We start from the raw sequence: 15,455 nt of genomic DNA on the forward strand, positions 1-15,455 counted from the left end.
AGATTGTGGCGTCTAAATACCATTCACCACTTAAAGGAATCAGGGCTCCTTGGCAGGGTGCCAGATTTGGCAAATGAAAATACAGTAAATAGCAAAGAAGATATTATTGCATGGGACATATCTGCAATATATATTTACCTGAAATTCAAATTTAACTGACTATCCTGTATTTTATTTAGCAACTTTACCCCTTGGAGAAATAAGTGATTCCAATACTGGGTCAGGAAAGGTATAAGATGAGCCAGAACACTTTTTTTATGCAAGAAAAAAAGTAAATAATCAAGGAATGATGGGACGAAATGACACAGACACCAATTTAAAGGGACTCCCATTAGCCAAATATGGGAGCAATTTAAGCATCAAAATAAATAAATAATAATAGTAACAGGTTATAATCCATTTAACAAAATAGGAAACCATGAGCCTAATAGAAATAAAACAATAAAATGGAAGTTTGATGATGAATTGAATATTTATCTAGATTCATCTCCACACAAAATACTTATTAATTCCATATGGACAAAATAGTAACTTCATTGTGGAGAAGCCTGGCAGATACCATTTTAATCAAGTGATTAAAGTGAACGTCATGAGTAACAGAATGAATTAAAATTGAGCGTCAGCTGATGAGATGCAGTAAGAACGTAAAGTGATGAATATCATCGGTTTGGTGATGTTCCTGCTAAAACCAAACACGTTGAAACTGCGTGATGTTCCATAATAACTAGCTGTAATCTTCACAAGTACTGAGGTCATGGAAATAAAAGAAAAGCTGAGGAAATGTTTCAGAGAAAGGGCACCAAAGACATGTGACAATTAAATGCAACACATATTCTAAAGTGGATCCATTATTTTTGCTATAAAGAATTTTACCGGGATAATTGATCACATGATGGGATTTCAGGATTAGATATTATTGATTATAAAGGTCAATTGATAATTAAAAATGGACTAAAATTTAAATCAATTTAAATGGATTACAAAATCAATTTTTACTTTGTTTCTGTTTCTTTTTTTTTTCTTTTTTGAGACAGACTCTAGCTATGTCTCCCAGGTTATAGTGAAATGGTGTGATCTAGGCTCACTGCAACCTCTGCCTCCCAGGTTCAAGCGATTCTCCTGCCTCAGCTTCCTGAGTAGCTGGGATTACAGGTGTTTACCACCACGCCCGGCTAATTTTTGTATTTTTAGTAGGGATGGGGTTTTGTCATATTGGCAAGGCTGGTCTTGAACTCCTTGCATCAAATGGTCCTCCACCTTGGTCTCCCAAAGTGCTGGGATTAGAGGCAAGAGCCACTATTCCCAGCCTAAAAAATAAATTTTAACTGTTGTACTGTTTCTGCTGGAGAATGTCCCACATATAGGGCATCACATGGGCAACTGACTCCCAAATGGCTCAATATAAAAGAGGGATTTGTAGTGGACTTCCAACTTTTCTGTAGGTTTCAGATTGTTTTAAAATCAATAAACATAATGTTTAGTTTTGGTTTTAAAAGGAAATGAATGATCATTCTTATATATGGGCCTAAAAAAGAGCTTAAAATACCACTAATAAAACATGTTTTGGCCAGGCGCAGTGGCTCATGCCTGTAATCCCAGCACTTTGGGGGGCCAAGGCAGGCGGATCACCTGTCAGGAATTCGAGACTAGCCTGGCCAACATGGTAAAGCCTCATCTCTACTAAAAATACAAAAATAGCCAGGCATGGTGGCACGTGCCTGTAGTCTCAGCTACTCGGGAGGTTGAGGCAGGAGAATCGCTTGAACTCGAGAGGTGAAGGTTGCAGTGAGCTGAGATCGCGCCACTGCACTCCAGCCTGGGTGACAGAGTGAGACTCCATCTCCAACACACACCCACCCACACACACACACACACACACCCCCACACCAAAACATGTTTTGCAATGATGATGTACAGTACTCAAAGCCAACTATATGGAGACCACAAACTCATACATTAAAGAATGCTCCTGAAATTAAATTCCTAGAATTTTTAAACTATAAGAAGCCAAAAAGGAGACTCAACATATTACTGATATTTGTATGCAAAGCATTGGGGGGGGAAATTGCCATTTAAAAGAAAAACCAATGGCAGTTACTTCTGGGGTTTAGAAAGTGGCATTTCATCTCTGGGGTAGATGGTCCTTTTGTTTAATAAAAACATCTTTAAGGGTGTGTCAGACACTGGTAATTTTCTACCCTATAACTATTTTTCCTGCTTCCCTTATTAACAGAACTCAAACTTCACTTTGGGCAACAATACTCGGGGCCTTCTCAGCCTTCGTTAGAGCTGGGTATGGCCTTAAGACTCCACTCTAACAAGGAGAGCTAAACAGAATTGTGCTGGGAATATTCGGTAAATAATCAGTGTGGATGTGACTCCGGAGGATCTGCAGATTATTTGTGAGTCATCAGGTAATGGGTTTGACAATGAAAGTTAATACAATATGGATGACAATAAAGATGGCAAAGGAAGAGAAATAGCCTCAGTATATGATGGTATTATGAGCATTATGGTGTATGACCATACATTGTAATGTTCAATGCTTCTGTATTTTTTTTTTTTTTTTTTTTTGAGACAGGATCTCATTCTGTTGCTCAGGCTGGAGTGCAGTGGCATGATCACGGCTCACTGAAGCCTCAACCTCCCTGGGTCAGCTAATCCTTCTACCTCAGCCTCTCGAGTGGCTGGGACTACAGGTTTGTGCCACCACACCCAGCTAATTTTTGTATTTTTTTGTAGAGATGAGGTTTCACCATTTTGCCCAGGCTGGTCTTGAATTCCTGGGCTCAATCAATCCACCTGCCTTGGCCTCCCAAAGTGCTGGGATTACAGGCGTGACTTGCCATGCCAGGCCATGTTTCTGTATTTTTAAAAACTGCCATAATGAAAATTTGAAAAATGACAAATAGGATTGAAGGTTTCTAGAATGCCATTTGTTTATCCTGAGAATGCAAGCAGTGACTCATTTATTTGTAGATCACATCCTCACAAAATATAGATCAAATAATTTTAATGTTTTCGAGATGGAGTTTTGCTCTTGTTGCCCAGGTTGGAGTGCAATGGCACGATCTTGGCTCATTGCAACTTCCTCCTTCCGGGTTCAAGTGATTCTTCTCCAACAGCCTCCCGAGTAGCTGGGATTACAGGTATGCACCACCACATCCAGCTAATTTTTGTATTTTTAGTAGAGATGGGGCTTCACTATGTTGGCCAGGCTAGTCTTGAACTCCTGAGGTCAAGTGATCCACCTGCCTTGGCCTCCCAAAGTGCTGGGATTACAGGCGTGAGTCACCGTGGCTGGCCTAGATTAAATAATTTTAGATGGTAGTGGCTAGGGCCAAGTACTGAGTCTGGCACATTCTAGGTATCAGACTGTATGCTCCATGAAGGGAGGGACATGGTCTTTTTTTTCCTCTTCTCATCACTGTATGTTCAGTACTTTGCTCTGATGTTAGAAAATAGTAGATGATAGTAAAATTTTATTGACTCAATACTGCCTTTTGGAAGTTAAAACAAAAAATATACTAATAATATTTATAAAGCTGGTCCCTTTGGGAACTCCCTATTGTTAATTCAATAATTTAACTTTGAATTTCAAGCCAGAACATTTTAAAGCCTTTGCTCTACAAGTTTAGTTACATTTAAGCCTACCTTAATATTTTTAAGAAGCTATTTTTAATTCTGTTTTACTCAATTTTTAATTTTAAAAATAGCTGGATTTTATTGATAAAAATATTTCATGACTATTTATGACAAAATCAACTGGCTTGTATCCTGAAGGATTCCTCTAAAGCTAAAGGTTACATTTTCAATGATTATACGTGATTCAAAGTTATTTCAATTTCTATTAAAGCCAGTGGTCATCTATCATTAATCTTCAGTATTAATCTTTTTGCAAACACAGATGATCAGAAAGGTAACACAGGGGAAATCTCATCATTAGTCTGTAAGTTTTCCAGGTTGATTTGCATTTTAATTATTTTATTTTATTTATTTTATTTTATTATTTTATGAGAAAGTCTCACTCTGTCGCCCAGGCTGGAGTGCCCTGGCACGATCTTGGCTCACTGCAAAATCTGCCTCCTGGGTTCAAGCAATTCTCATACCTCAGCCTCCTGAGTAGCTGGGATTACAGGTGCAAGCCACCACACCCAGCTAATTTTTGTATTTTTAGTAGAGATGGGGGTTTCACGATTTTGGCTAGGCTGGTTTCGAACACCTGACCTCAAGTGATCTGCCCGCCTCAGCCTCCCAAAGTGCTAGGATTACAGAAATGAGCCACTGTGCCTGGCCTATTCTTGTATTTTAAAATATCATTAAATTCTGAAAGCCTCCAACATTTTTACAGTACTATGAAATTATTAAGAAACTCATTACCATATCCAATGGCATTCCTGCAACATTTGACACTTCTATTTGGTAAAACTCTTTTCTCAGTTATTAAGGAAGTATGGCGATTCTTTGAAGAAGCAATAGGGACCAGTGACAGATTGGCCATAAGGGATGAAGGGGAGAGTGGAGAAACTTTATGTTTTAAAGCAAGTTTTCTTCCATTTAATCCATTTTTAGTGCTACTATTTATATTAATCTTTATTTATTTATTTATTTTTTGAGACAAAGTTTCGCTCTTGTTGCCCAGGCTGGAGTGCAATGGCACAATCTCGGCTCACCATAACCTCTGCCTTCCGGGTTCAAGCGATTCTCTTGCCTCAGCCTCCTGAGTAGCTAGGATTACAGGCATGCACCACCACGCCTGGCTAATTTTGTATTTTTAGCAGAGACGGGGTTTCTCCATTTTGGTCAGGCTGGTCTTGAACTCCCGACCTCAGGTGATCCACCTGCCTCGGCCTCCCAAAGTGTTGGGATTACAGATATGAGCCACTGTGCCTGGCCTAATCTTTAAGTTTTAAAAAATTTATTTCTATTTGTATCAATATTAATCTGATCCTAAAGCTGTGAGGCTTAAAATAAACCTTATTCAATTGTAGAATAAGAGGTCTGCCATGTGGAAATGAACAATATTCTACAGACTTTGGGAATTAATTTACCTTATTGTTCCAGAAGACAGAGTCAGAGTGATACAATCACAAGCGTACCGTATCTGAAGACTTGTGGTGGAGTCCGGGCTTCCCATTTACTTGCCCTCCTGACTCTGGGTAAGTCAATTTCTCTGGGTCTCACCTTCCTCCAGTTTTAAAATATCACTGATTCTAAACAGAGAACTGAGAGATAAGAAATTAATGAAAATAATAAAATGTAGAATGTTGGGAAAATATGCCAGGCAGTGACACCAATGTTGTGTATTTGATGTTAATGAGTGAAATTAAAAAAAAAAAATCCATAAATTGTAGCAGGAATGTTAGTAGTAAAGAAAAAGCCATTGTGACTTTTAAAAAATCAATGAACCTGGGAAATGAAAAGAATATGTGCAGGGAAAAAAATTTTTTGCACAATTGCCTTGAGAAAAATACACAGCAACAAAACAAAGTTTAGTTACACAGATTCAAGAGAATTAAAATTGCCTTTATATTCTTGGAGGAAACTAAAATACAACAACAAAAAAAAGCCACCATGAGGGATTGCTGGCAATAGTCTAATAGTTGAAAAATTGCATGATTTTGGATGGTAAAGAAAAAAAAGCGCTGTAGGCCAACTTTTAAGAAGTTTATTAGCTGGGTGTGGTGGTGCATCCCTGTGGCCTCAGGAAGCTGAGGTGGGGGGGATCCATTGAGTCCAGGTTGAGGCTGCAGTGGGCTGTGTTCACTTGCATTAATGCACTCCACCCTGGGTGACAGGGTGAGACTTTGTCTCAAAAAAAAAAAAAAAAAAAAAAAACAAGTAAAAAAAGAAAAAAAGAAAATGAAAAAAGTCAAGAAAAAAAAAAGTTTATAGGGTGAGCATGGTGGCTTACACCTGAGGCTGAGGTTGGAAGACTGCTTGAGTCCTGGCGTTTGAGACCAGCCTGGGCAATATAGTGAGACCCTGTCTCTATAAACAATAAAAAAATTAGCCAGGTGGTAGCACGTGCCTGTAGTCCTAGCTGCTTGAGAGGCGGAGGCAGGAGGAGCGCTTGAGTCTGGGAGCTTGAGACTTCAGTGAGCTATGATTAAACCACTGTACTCCAGCCTTTGTGACAGAGTGAAACCCTGTCTAAACGAAAAAGTTTATAATCAAAGTAATAAAAAAATATAACTAGGTAACCTATAACTATTCTTATTTTGGAAGGAACTTGTCCCAAATATAACTTACTTGGTGGCATTACTGATGGCAATGGCAGGCCGTCCAGAGCAGCCACTGCCATCACGCCGGCTGCAGCGCGGATGTGTGAGCATTGGTGGCAGGAGCGGCCGTGGGAGTGGCAGTGGCAGTTGTGGGACCTTTGCGCCCCGCGTTCCCGAGGTGGACAACTGTGCGGCGGCCCCCAGTACCCATCCTCATATGGCCAGACAGGACCCATTCCCAGCCTTGGAGCCTCCACTGCTCCAGACCCTGACCCTGAATTACTGCTCTCGCCCACTGTCACTGTGGGGAGCACGTGCGGAGGAGGTGGACAGTCCCCAGAGCCCACTGCCCTGGGGGCTGCTGTGATGGGGCAAAGTTGAGCTGCCTGCCAGCAGGGGAGCAGCATGGTCGGGCACGGAGAGGTGGGCAGAGAGGGGCCCAGCAAGGACCTGGAGTCCTCGCCCTGGGCTGCAAGGAGGCGCAGCTGGGGCTGCCTGTACACTCCATGGAGCAGGCGGGAATCCCACCCTCCCAGGCGCAGGACCAGGGCATCTCTGCACTCTGCACCCTCTGGGGGACAGGAAGGCCCCATTCCCCCTGCAGGCCTGGGGGTGTCTGTTCCCACTGCCTGGCCTCTCTCCGCTCCCAGAGCCTGCTCCGATCTCAGAACGGGGTTGGGGCCAAGCCCGAGTTCTGTCACAGCCCAGCTGGGTATGTGCAGGCTTGGGGCAGTACTGACGTGCCAGCCCCCTGCTGCTTCCGCCCCCTCTAGATGTTGGGCGCCGACAAGCATGGGAGGGAGGCAAGGATTGGCAGGGCTGAGGCCTGGCCTCACAAGCGCCCCTCTGCAGGAATAGCCTGGGTGCCATGAAAAGTGGTAGGAGGCAGATAGGCTTCAGAGTGGAAAGGAGCAGGTTCGCAGTGAAGCCCCACCTTTAGGCCGGGTAAGGCCTGAAGCCCGGGGACTGGGCTGCCCATCCTGCACACCAGAGGGGGAACTTATGGTGCTTTTTCCTGGGCCTGCCCAAGGGCCAATCAGCAAGCACTTCCTCCCCTCTGAGGCCCGTAAAAGCCCGGGGCTCAGTCAGAACTGAGCAGAGGATGGATGACCAGCTGCAGAGAGGAACTACCTTCTCTGCTGCTAGCTGAACACTTGTTAGGATGACCAGCTGCGGAGACCAGCTACCCTCCCTGCTGAGAACTGAACATTTGTTGGAACAACCTTCCTGCATAGACGAGCTACCTTGCAAAGAGGAGCTCTCCTCTCTGCTGAGAGCTGAAAACTTATCAGGACAACCTGCCTAGCAGAAAGGAGCCACCCTCTCTGCTAGGAGCTGAACACTCATTGGGACACCCTGGCTGCAGAAAGGAGCTACCCGCTGTGGGTCTCCTCTGAGCTGTTCCATCACTCAATAACATCTTGCTCACCCTCCACTTGTCTGCATACCTCGTTCTTTCTGGTCACAGGAGAAGAACTTGGGACCTGCCAAATCGTGAGGCTAAAGGAGCTATAACACAAACGGGGCTAAGACATCCCCCTTGCTGCCAAGTGGGTGAAGAGAAGGGATGTGGCCTTTCGGGGAGTCCAGACCTGGGAGCTCCCCAACCCAGGGCTGTGACTCCCTCTTTGGGTCCCTGCAGTTCCTGGCATCTCCAAGCTTCTGGGTGCCAATGTGTTCCCTGGTGCCAGCTGCGGAAGCTGCTTGCAGTATGCCTGGTCCAGCCACAGCCTTGCAGAGAGCTGGCACATCTGGAGCTGCCCGCCCCACTGCAGCAGCTGGTGTGTCTGACTGTGCAGTAGCCAGACCTCCCGCTAGCTCACACATGCCTTGCTGCTCCACGCCGTACTTGCTCTTGGCAGACGTGGGATCCAGGCCGGTAACGTAAGTTGAGCACAGCCTGCCAGGCCAAGTAGGTGGAATGAGCCCAGTGGGCCTGAGCAAGACTTGGGCAAAGGCGCCACAGGCCACAGAGGTTTCCGGCCAGAAAAGCGACACCCTCAACATCCCATGACATTACTTTACCTGTTCAAATATGGACTATGAAAGGATATTGAGAAGTTGGGCATCTCAGAGACTTAGACATTGAAAAGATAATAATGCACCACAAAAATGTAAATCCAAATGGCTAGTTGTACACAAAAAGGTTCTCAACAGCATCAGTAATCAGAGAAATGCCAGTTAAAACCATAATGATATACTACTACACGCCCACCAGACTGGCAAAACAGAAACAACCAACAATGTCAAGTGTTGTGAAGGTGTGGAGCAATGGGACTCATACATACCTAATGTGAGTGTGTAACCCTCTAGAAAAGAACTTGGCATTATTTATTCAAGTTTATGATACATCTTACCACTCCCAGGTATATGCTATACAGAAACTGACATAGATGTGATGGAACACATATATGAAGGATGTTCACATTAGCATTTATAACAATCCTAAACTAGAAACAACCCAGATGTCTATCGGCAACAGAATGGCTAAACATATTGTCACATACTGGTACAATGGGACACTGTAATATGCAGCAATGAAAATGCACAAATTACAGCTATAGGAGCAACCTGAACAACATATGAATTAAAAACAATGTTGAGCAAAAGCAGCAAGAACAACAGATTACATATTATATTGTTCCAGTTACATCAAGTTCAAAACAAAGAGTGAAACTAAACAATATATTGTTTAGGGATGCATGCTTGCGACAAAGAAAAGCAAGGAAATGATTATCACAAATGTTAGAATAATGGCTACATTTAGGAGGGAGGGAAAGAGTTGTGTTCAGGAAGGTCATGGGGCAGGGCGGGGAACTTCTGAGTTGCTGGAAATATTCCATTTCTTGACCTGGTTGATCGGTTACATGGTGGTTTCCTTTATAATAACTTATTATACTATATAATTGCTTTATGTATTTAAACTATATTTCACAATAAAAATGTTAAAATTAATATACTATAGATAGCATTTCTGGAAAGCAAAATTTTGCCAGATAATTTAGCTTATACAATCTTTGACAGTAAAACCCACTGATGTGGAATAACAAAACATTGATTAATTTCTCATAAGAGCTCACTTTCAAGTGTAGAGGTCAAAAACCTTATAAGAATCTCCTTTGTTCTATATTTTAACACAGTTTTTAGGTCTTTATCTTAAATTGATGAACCAGGGAAGGAACTATTAGCTAAAACTTCAGATTTTTTGGAATTTTGAATTAACTAGCTGTTTTCTCCTCTGGATTAATAAGCAATACAAGGAACTAAAGAGATGCAGACCAAGTTGGAAATGTATGAACTTCCTTCTCTCCAGCCTCCAGTTCCAGCTGTTTCCTCCTGTTATCAAGCTGGGTGTTGAGGAGGGTATCTAGCCCAGTAAGCTTAGTGTGCTGTTATTAAATACTTTCTAAGTAGGTGGCTCAGGCTCTCCTGAGTGCCCTTCTGTTCCTCAGCACTGAGGTTGTAAGGTGGAGCCACTGACAGTGAAAACAGAAGATCACGCTGCTGAAAAACCCTATGTGGTACACACTTAACTGGAGGTGTTCTCTGCTGGGCTGCAGAATTCTGATGTTTGCACTCTTTTCCTTCAAAGCCCACAAAGGTTAAACTCTCTGAGGTGTTTAGCTTCACAAAATCCCCTAAATCTGTGTGTTTTACTCCTTTAATTTCCACCATTCCCCTGCTGTAAGATAGGAAGAGGGGGAAAAACAAAAAAATATTTATTTTGTAGCCATGTGAAACCATCACTTGTTGGTCTGATTAACTGTGAGTCTTATTTGGAAGGCTGTAGCAGGGGATTGGTCATGTAAAGACAGAAAAATCCAGGGTAATTTAAGCAGGATATTTAACCTGGCTCTTGGAACTTCAGATCAAGGGCAGTAGGGTCAGGTGCTAGTCTGTGAGTCTCTCCTTGGTTTTGCCACATTCTCCTTTGCCCCTCCCACCACCTTTCCCGCAGCATTTTAATGAACACGAGGCCTTGTATTTACCCAGTTAAAAGGCTCCTTAGTCTACTGTTTGCAGATGGTAGTGGCAGTAGTGGGAGAAACCCAGAGCTTCCCACATTTGTCTATATTACACTTGCTCCTATCTCACCCTCTCCTTCAGGTGGAAAGACTTGTAAAGTCCATTACTACTGCTTCCCAAGGAGGTAGAGCGTACTAGGGTCCACGGACAGAATTGTGGAATCTGCTTTCATCATTGCTGCTGTTTTAATCTTTTCCTCATACTACTCACTTAAGACAGATTTCTGAGGATTCTGGTCCTTTTATCTTAAATTTCTTTTCCTAGAGAACTACACTTTAAACTTCATGAGTTTTTACTTGACTTTCCTTTCCAGGATAACATCTGTAGGAAAAGCTGCATAATAGTAATAACATTTATTTTAGAAAGAAAATAACCTTTGAGTCAGACCTGAAACACAGGCTAACATTTCTTGATGACAACGTACACTGATGAACCAAGATCAGAAGTTCTCGAAAGCCCCAAGCCATAAGAAAGAACCATTCGTAAAAGTGAGGCACTATTAAATTCTTCCCCTGACAGTTAAAAATCCTTCAACAATCTCCCAGAGGATGGCTCCCTTCCAATCCTCCCTTCCCGCCATCCTAACAGTCTGCACGAGGATGGGTTCCTTCCTCTGCCCGGCATTTCGTCTCCTTGTCCACTAAAGACTCAGGTTGTGACTGTACTCAAGCCGCACCCCTGTTTCCTTTCACGGCTAGGAGGAGTGAAGGAATTTATTACAACTCATTTGTACAATGCACTGTAGTTTACAAAGCACTTGCACTTCCACCATATCCTCTGAGCTTCGTGAGTGCCACGTGAGAGAGGCATTCATTCATTCATTCATTCATCAAACATTTGCTCGTCCCGACCACACGTTATCCAACGCCGGGTCTCACCCCATGCCACGGGAAGGTTGGGGCGCTCTCTCCCTGGAGCAGGTGCAGCGGCTCAGGCTGTGCGGGAACTCCTCGATCAGTCCGGCTTTTCAAGGGTCTGGGGCCAAATGCCTCATCTTCGGGTGGTGCGTGCAGCTGTCTGAAGGCGCGGCCTGGGCCTCCTCTTTCCCCCCAAAGGAGCAGTCCCCACCTGCCCCGAAGGAAACCGCTACAGAGCAAGCTCTCCAGGCCGCCCTCGGGTCAGGGGTAAGATCGGGCGGCAGCTTAGGCTCGACTCGGCTCCTCCCCTTCCTCTCTTCAGTTCTGACGCGGCCGTAGAGGCGGCAGCGGCGGCGGCGGCTGCGAGTCCCGCGGCCCGAGGCGCACCCACCCGCTCGCCGATCCCCACTTCCTCTTCCCTTGGAGCGTCATCAGAGGGCGCCAGAGGCGCCCAGGGCGGGGTGGCTGGAAGGGGAAAAGAGGCCAGCGGAGGAAGCCTCAGAGCGGAAAGAAGAGGGAGGGGGAAGAGAGTGGTTGCTAGGTGACTTGCGTCATCGGCAGGCGCCGCTCTCCTCCCGCCCCTCTCTCTGGAGTGAGGCGAGAGCCCCGCACAGAGCGAGGCAGACAGCGAGCTGAGCTCCGGGCGCTGTCGCTGCTGCCGCCGCTGAGAGTAAGAGCGAAGGCGTATCCGAGAGACCCAGCTCCCCTGCACTGGCCGCCGAGACCTTCGCTCTCACCTGGGCCAGCGAGAGCCGCGGCCGCACTCCTCTCCCCCCCTCACCTTCCCGGCCGGCAGCGGCGGCTGCTGCACACGCCGGAGCCGGAGCCGGAGCCGGAGCCCGAGCCTGAGCCGGAGCCGGCGGCTTGGGGGGCAGGGAGGCGGCTACCACCGGCCGGGACTGGGTAGCTGCTCCGTGGTGAGAGAACGCTGAGGAGGCGCCGGAGCTTCTGCCTCGTCCCGGGGGGCCTGGGGCGAGAGACCCCCAAGGTGTAGGGAGGGGGGTCCCAGCCGCAGCGACACATGCGGGAGCCGGGAGCGGGGGCGGCGCCGAGCGGAGCCGGCCGGGTCCCTCGCCTCGCCGCCGCCTCGGCCACCCGCCCGGGGCCGTAGCATCTTGCCCCGGAGTGTATGAACCGGGGCCCCAACCAAGCTCGGCAACCACCCCCCGGCCGGGGGGGCGGGGACCCCGATGTGAAGCTGCGGCTGGGGCGGCGGAGAGAGCAGGACCGACGCCGCCGTCCTTTCCTCACCTTTCCCCTCCCCTCAGCCCCCTCCGGGGGTCTTCTCCCTTGGCCAGTCGCCGGCCCCCCGGCTCCTTGGCTGGACTCCGGGAGGAGTTCTTAGAGCCCCCCTCCCCCGCCCCAGTCCCGAGGGCGGCGGGGCCGGGGGGGACCCGGGGGGCCGGCTGCAGCCTCCACCCAGAGGAAACTTTACAAAAACAAAATTCGGAGTCTCCCAAACCTGACTGTCCCGGGAGAAGTGGCCCTGGACGGGCAGAAGCCGCAGCCTGAAAAGACCCAGGAAGAGGAAAAGAGGAGGTAAGCGGGGCCGCCGCCTCCTCTCCCCTGGCAGCACGGAAGAGACCCGGGTGGCCGCCTGGTTTAGCGACACGAGCACCGCTTCAACCTCAGTACCGCGCCGGAGCCTTCCGCAGCTGCCGCCTCAGTCCGAAGGAGGAAGGGAACCAACTCACTTTCTCGGCGCCGCGGCTCTTCTCTAAAAGTGTGAGTGGCCCCGGGAGAGGGGATTGAGGGGGAGAAAGTGGGAGGATGCCGGCGCTTCCTCCTGGAGTTTTGCTGATGTTCTCCAGTAGTGTTGGGAGTCTGTCAATGAGAGGGTCTAGCTTTATTCACAGAGGGGGAAAGGTGTTAGAGAGGCCTGTATTTTGTGACTTTTTAGCTCTTTGTACGAGTAATGCAAGTATGCAGGTTTTACTTGGAGGAGTTCTTTCTCCAGAGTGAATACTCGCACCTTTCTGGCCAGTAGTTGGCAAAGGGAAATTGAGGAAGCCAGAGCATATGTGCGCACAGAGGCCGTCTGTATCTGTAAACTTTTCCTGGTACTGTGGGTGTGTGCGGTTTACGTTTTGTTTCTGGGGTACTCTCATATAGGTTCCCGAGTGAGAACCACTTACCCTGTGGACCCCTGAAAGTAAAATTCCTTTGTTTTTTTTTTAAACAAAACAAAACCAAAAGCCAGTCCTGAGAGAGGTTCATTTCAGTACCTATTGGTACAGGAGTTAAGCTTCTCAGTTCCTGGATCCAATTCATGTGTGTTAGTAGGACACTGTAACAGATGTCAGTTATTCAGGAACTTGAGTTCTCAGGAATCACAACTTTTTTGGGGAAGAGCATTTATCACATTAATCATTTTATAAAAGTTGTGATTTTTTTTCCCTTCACCCCCCCCCCTTTTTTTTAGAGTAACAAATGACAACACTTTTTTATTTGGTTTGAGGACTTTTTTATTTGGTTTGAGGCTTTGCTCTTTTGAATTATCTTTATTTCTGTATCAATTTAGGATACACCTTTGATATTTAAATCAGGAATGATTTTTTCTTTCCATTATTTTAAAGTTGAAGTTTATAAAACCTTTGACTTGTATTTTAGGTATCTTGTCAGAGTGCCAAGTTAAAGGTTCATAAAAGTAATTAACATTTCATATACAGACCTTAAGGGTTAAACATAGAGCAGGATTTTATGTAGGAAGGCATAGGCAGTACTATACTGAGAATTGTGGTCCATCTAGACAACTGTGGGCTCGTTCTGTCTGAAGCCACTGCTGAGAGATGCTTTGTGGGAATGAATGTAAGCCTGGGATTATCTCTCTATTCGAAGTTCTCCATTCAGGATCTTGATTAGATTAATTTAAAACTTTCTCAAACTTAACAATGTTTGTTTTTTTTTAAAGTAATGAGTTCTGCAAGTTTATTAGCCTGTGTATTATGTGACAATTCATTTACATATTCTGTACCTGTGTCCCTAAATTTTCAGGACACAGAGTTTATATTTCAAGAAATACCAGGACAAGCCTCAGTTTATCTTTTCTTAATTTTATAGACTTTCATTATTTCTACCGTCATTTTCTCCAACTCTTGTCTTAGAATAATGTCTTTCATTTCTTTGACCACTTTTCCCTCCTCTGAAACTTCTCCCACTGAATTGTTTTTCTTTAGTTGCCTTGTTATGCTTTGGTAAGGAACTTTAAATTCTTTTAAATGTGTACTGACATGAAAATACTGAATAGTGGATGTAATGTTAGACTTAGAATCAGAGTCACGTATTCCGTTTTTCACAAAGATATGATAAAGAGAAATGTAGTCATGTAGAAGCTGTGTTTTGGGACGGAGGGGAGGACAAACTAAGAAACAAACTATAGTTTGAATGTAGGTTGTGCTCTGTCAAAGTTGCTTACTAACTTTAGGACCTACTTTTATTGCTTTAACTATAGATTGGTTAAAAATTATGGTAATTTTTTTTTCTTTTTTTTTTTGAGACACAGTCTTGCTCTGTCACCCAGGCCGGAGTGCAATGGAGCGATCTCAGCTCACTGCAACCTCTCTGCCTCCCAGATTCAAGCGATTCTCCTGCGTCAGCCTCCCGAGTAGCTGGGACTACAGGCATGCACTACCACGCCTGGCTAATTTTTTTGTATTTTTAGTAGAGATGGGGTTTCACCATGTCGGTCAGGCTGGTCTCGAACTCCTGGCCTCAAATGATCTACCCACCTTGACCTCCCAAAATGCTGAGATTACAGGCATGAGCCACCGCGTCTGGCCAAAAAATTATGGTAATGTTTAGCATGTTTGGGCCAAAAAATTATGGTAACGTTTAGCATGTTTGGGTAGAAATGACAAACTATTTGGGGTCCCTGCCTTTGAGATGCTTTTACTTGGTGGTGGTGGAGACAATCAAACACAAATTGCACAAAGCTATAGGAGAGGGGCGATAGACCAATATTTATCTAAGACCACACTAGATGTTAGATATTATTTGGCAACTTATAGATGTGAATATGTTTTTACATTTTTCACTAGGGAAATGTTGCTTTTGGACGTGTACATATACAACTAATTGAAGTGTTGAAGCCAAATCTGTGAAGGTTTCTTTTAGGAAGAAAAGAGTAAGTAGAGACAACATATTTAAGACTTGGAATTGGAAGGTATAAGGGACAGATAAAATTATGAAGTTGGTTTGAAGGGAATACAGATGGAGGTTGTTGAGTAGTGTTAGGGTCAGTTGTGTTTGTGTAGACACATGATTACAGTTCAAAGAAGCAATTGAGAAGAATGTTCCTGAGAGAGTAGTTTCAGATGACTGGGGAGAAATTACATTTTAGGCAAAAGCA

At 45.1% G+C, this 15,455-nt stretch overlaps 2 protein-coding genes and 1 pseudogene across 5 annotated transcripts in view; 2 read left to right on the plus strand and 1 right to left on the minus strand.

Moving 5' to 3' along the window:
* Positions 1 to 15,455, plus strand: part of LOC126954972 (peptidyl-prolyl cis-trans isomerase FKBP1A) — a 1,061,339-nt gene that overhangs the window by 513,006 nt on the left and 532,878 nt on the right. The gene's annotated exons all lie outside the window — the stretch shown is intronic.
* The window catches only part of LOC126954384 (uncharacterized), a 545,369-nt pseudogene continuing 538,430 nt past the window's right edge, over positions 8,517 to 15,455 (minus strand). Inside the window, exon 3 of the transcript XR_007725605.1 lies at positions 8,517 to 11,526. The product of XR_007725605.1 is annotated as an uncharacterized LOC126954384 (transcript). The remainder of the gene's footprint in view (positions 11,527 to 15,455) is intronic.
* Positions 11,667 to 15,455, plus strand: part of FBXW7 (F-box and WD repeat domain containing 7) — a 209,966-nt gene continuing 206,177 nt past the window's right edge. For all 3 annotated transcript variants that reach the window (XM_050791070.1, XM_050791063.1, XM_050791064.1), the window contains exon 1: positions 11,667 to 12,832. The gene's annotated coding sequence lies outside the window, so the exon portion shown is untranslated. The remainder of the gene's footprint in view (positions 12,833 to 15,455) is intronic.

This window comes from Macaca thibetana, chromosome 5 (assembly GCF_024542745.1).
Source record: "Macaca thibetana thibetana isolate TM-01 chromosome 5, ASM2454274v1, whole genome shotgun sequence".
NCBI classification, from domain to species: domain Eukaryota; kingdom Metazoa; phylum Chordata; class Mammalia; order Primates; family Cercopithecidae; genus Macaca; species Macaca thibetana.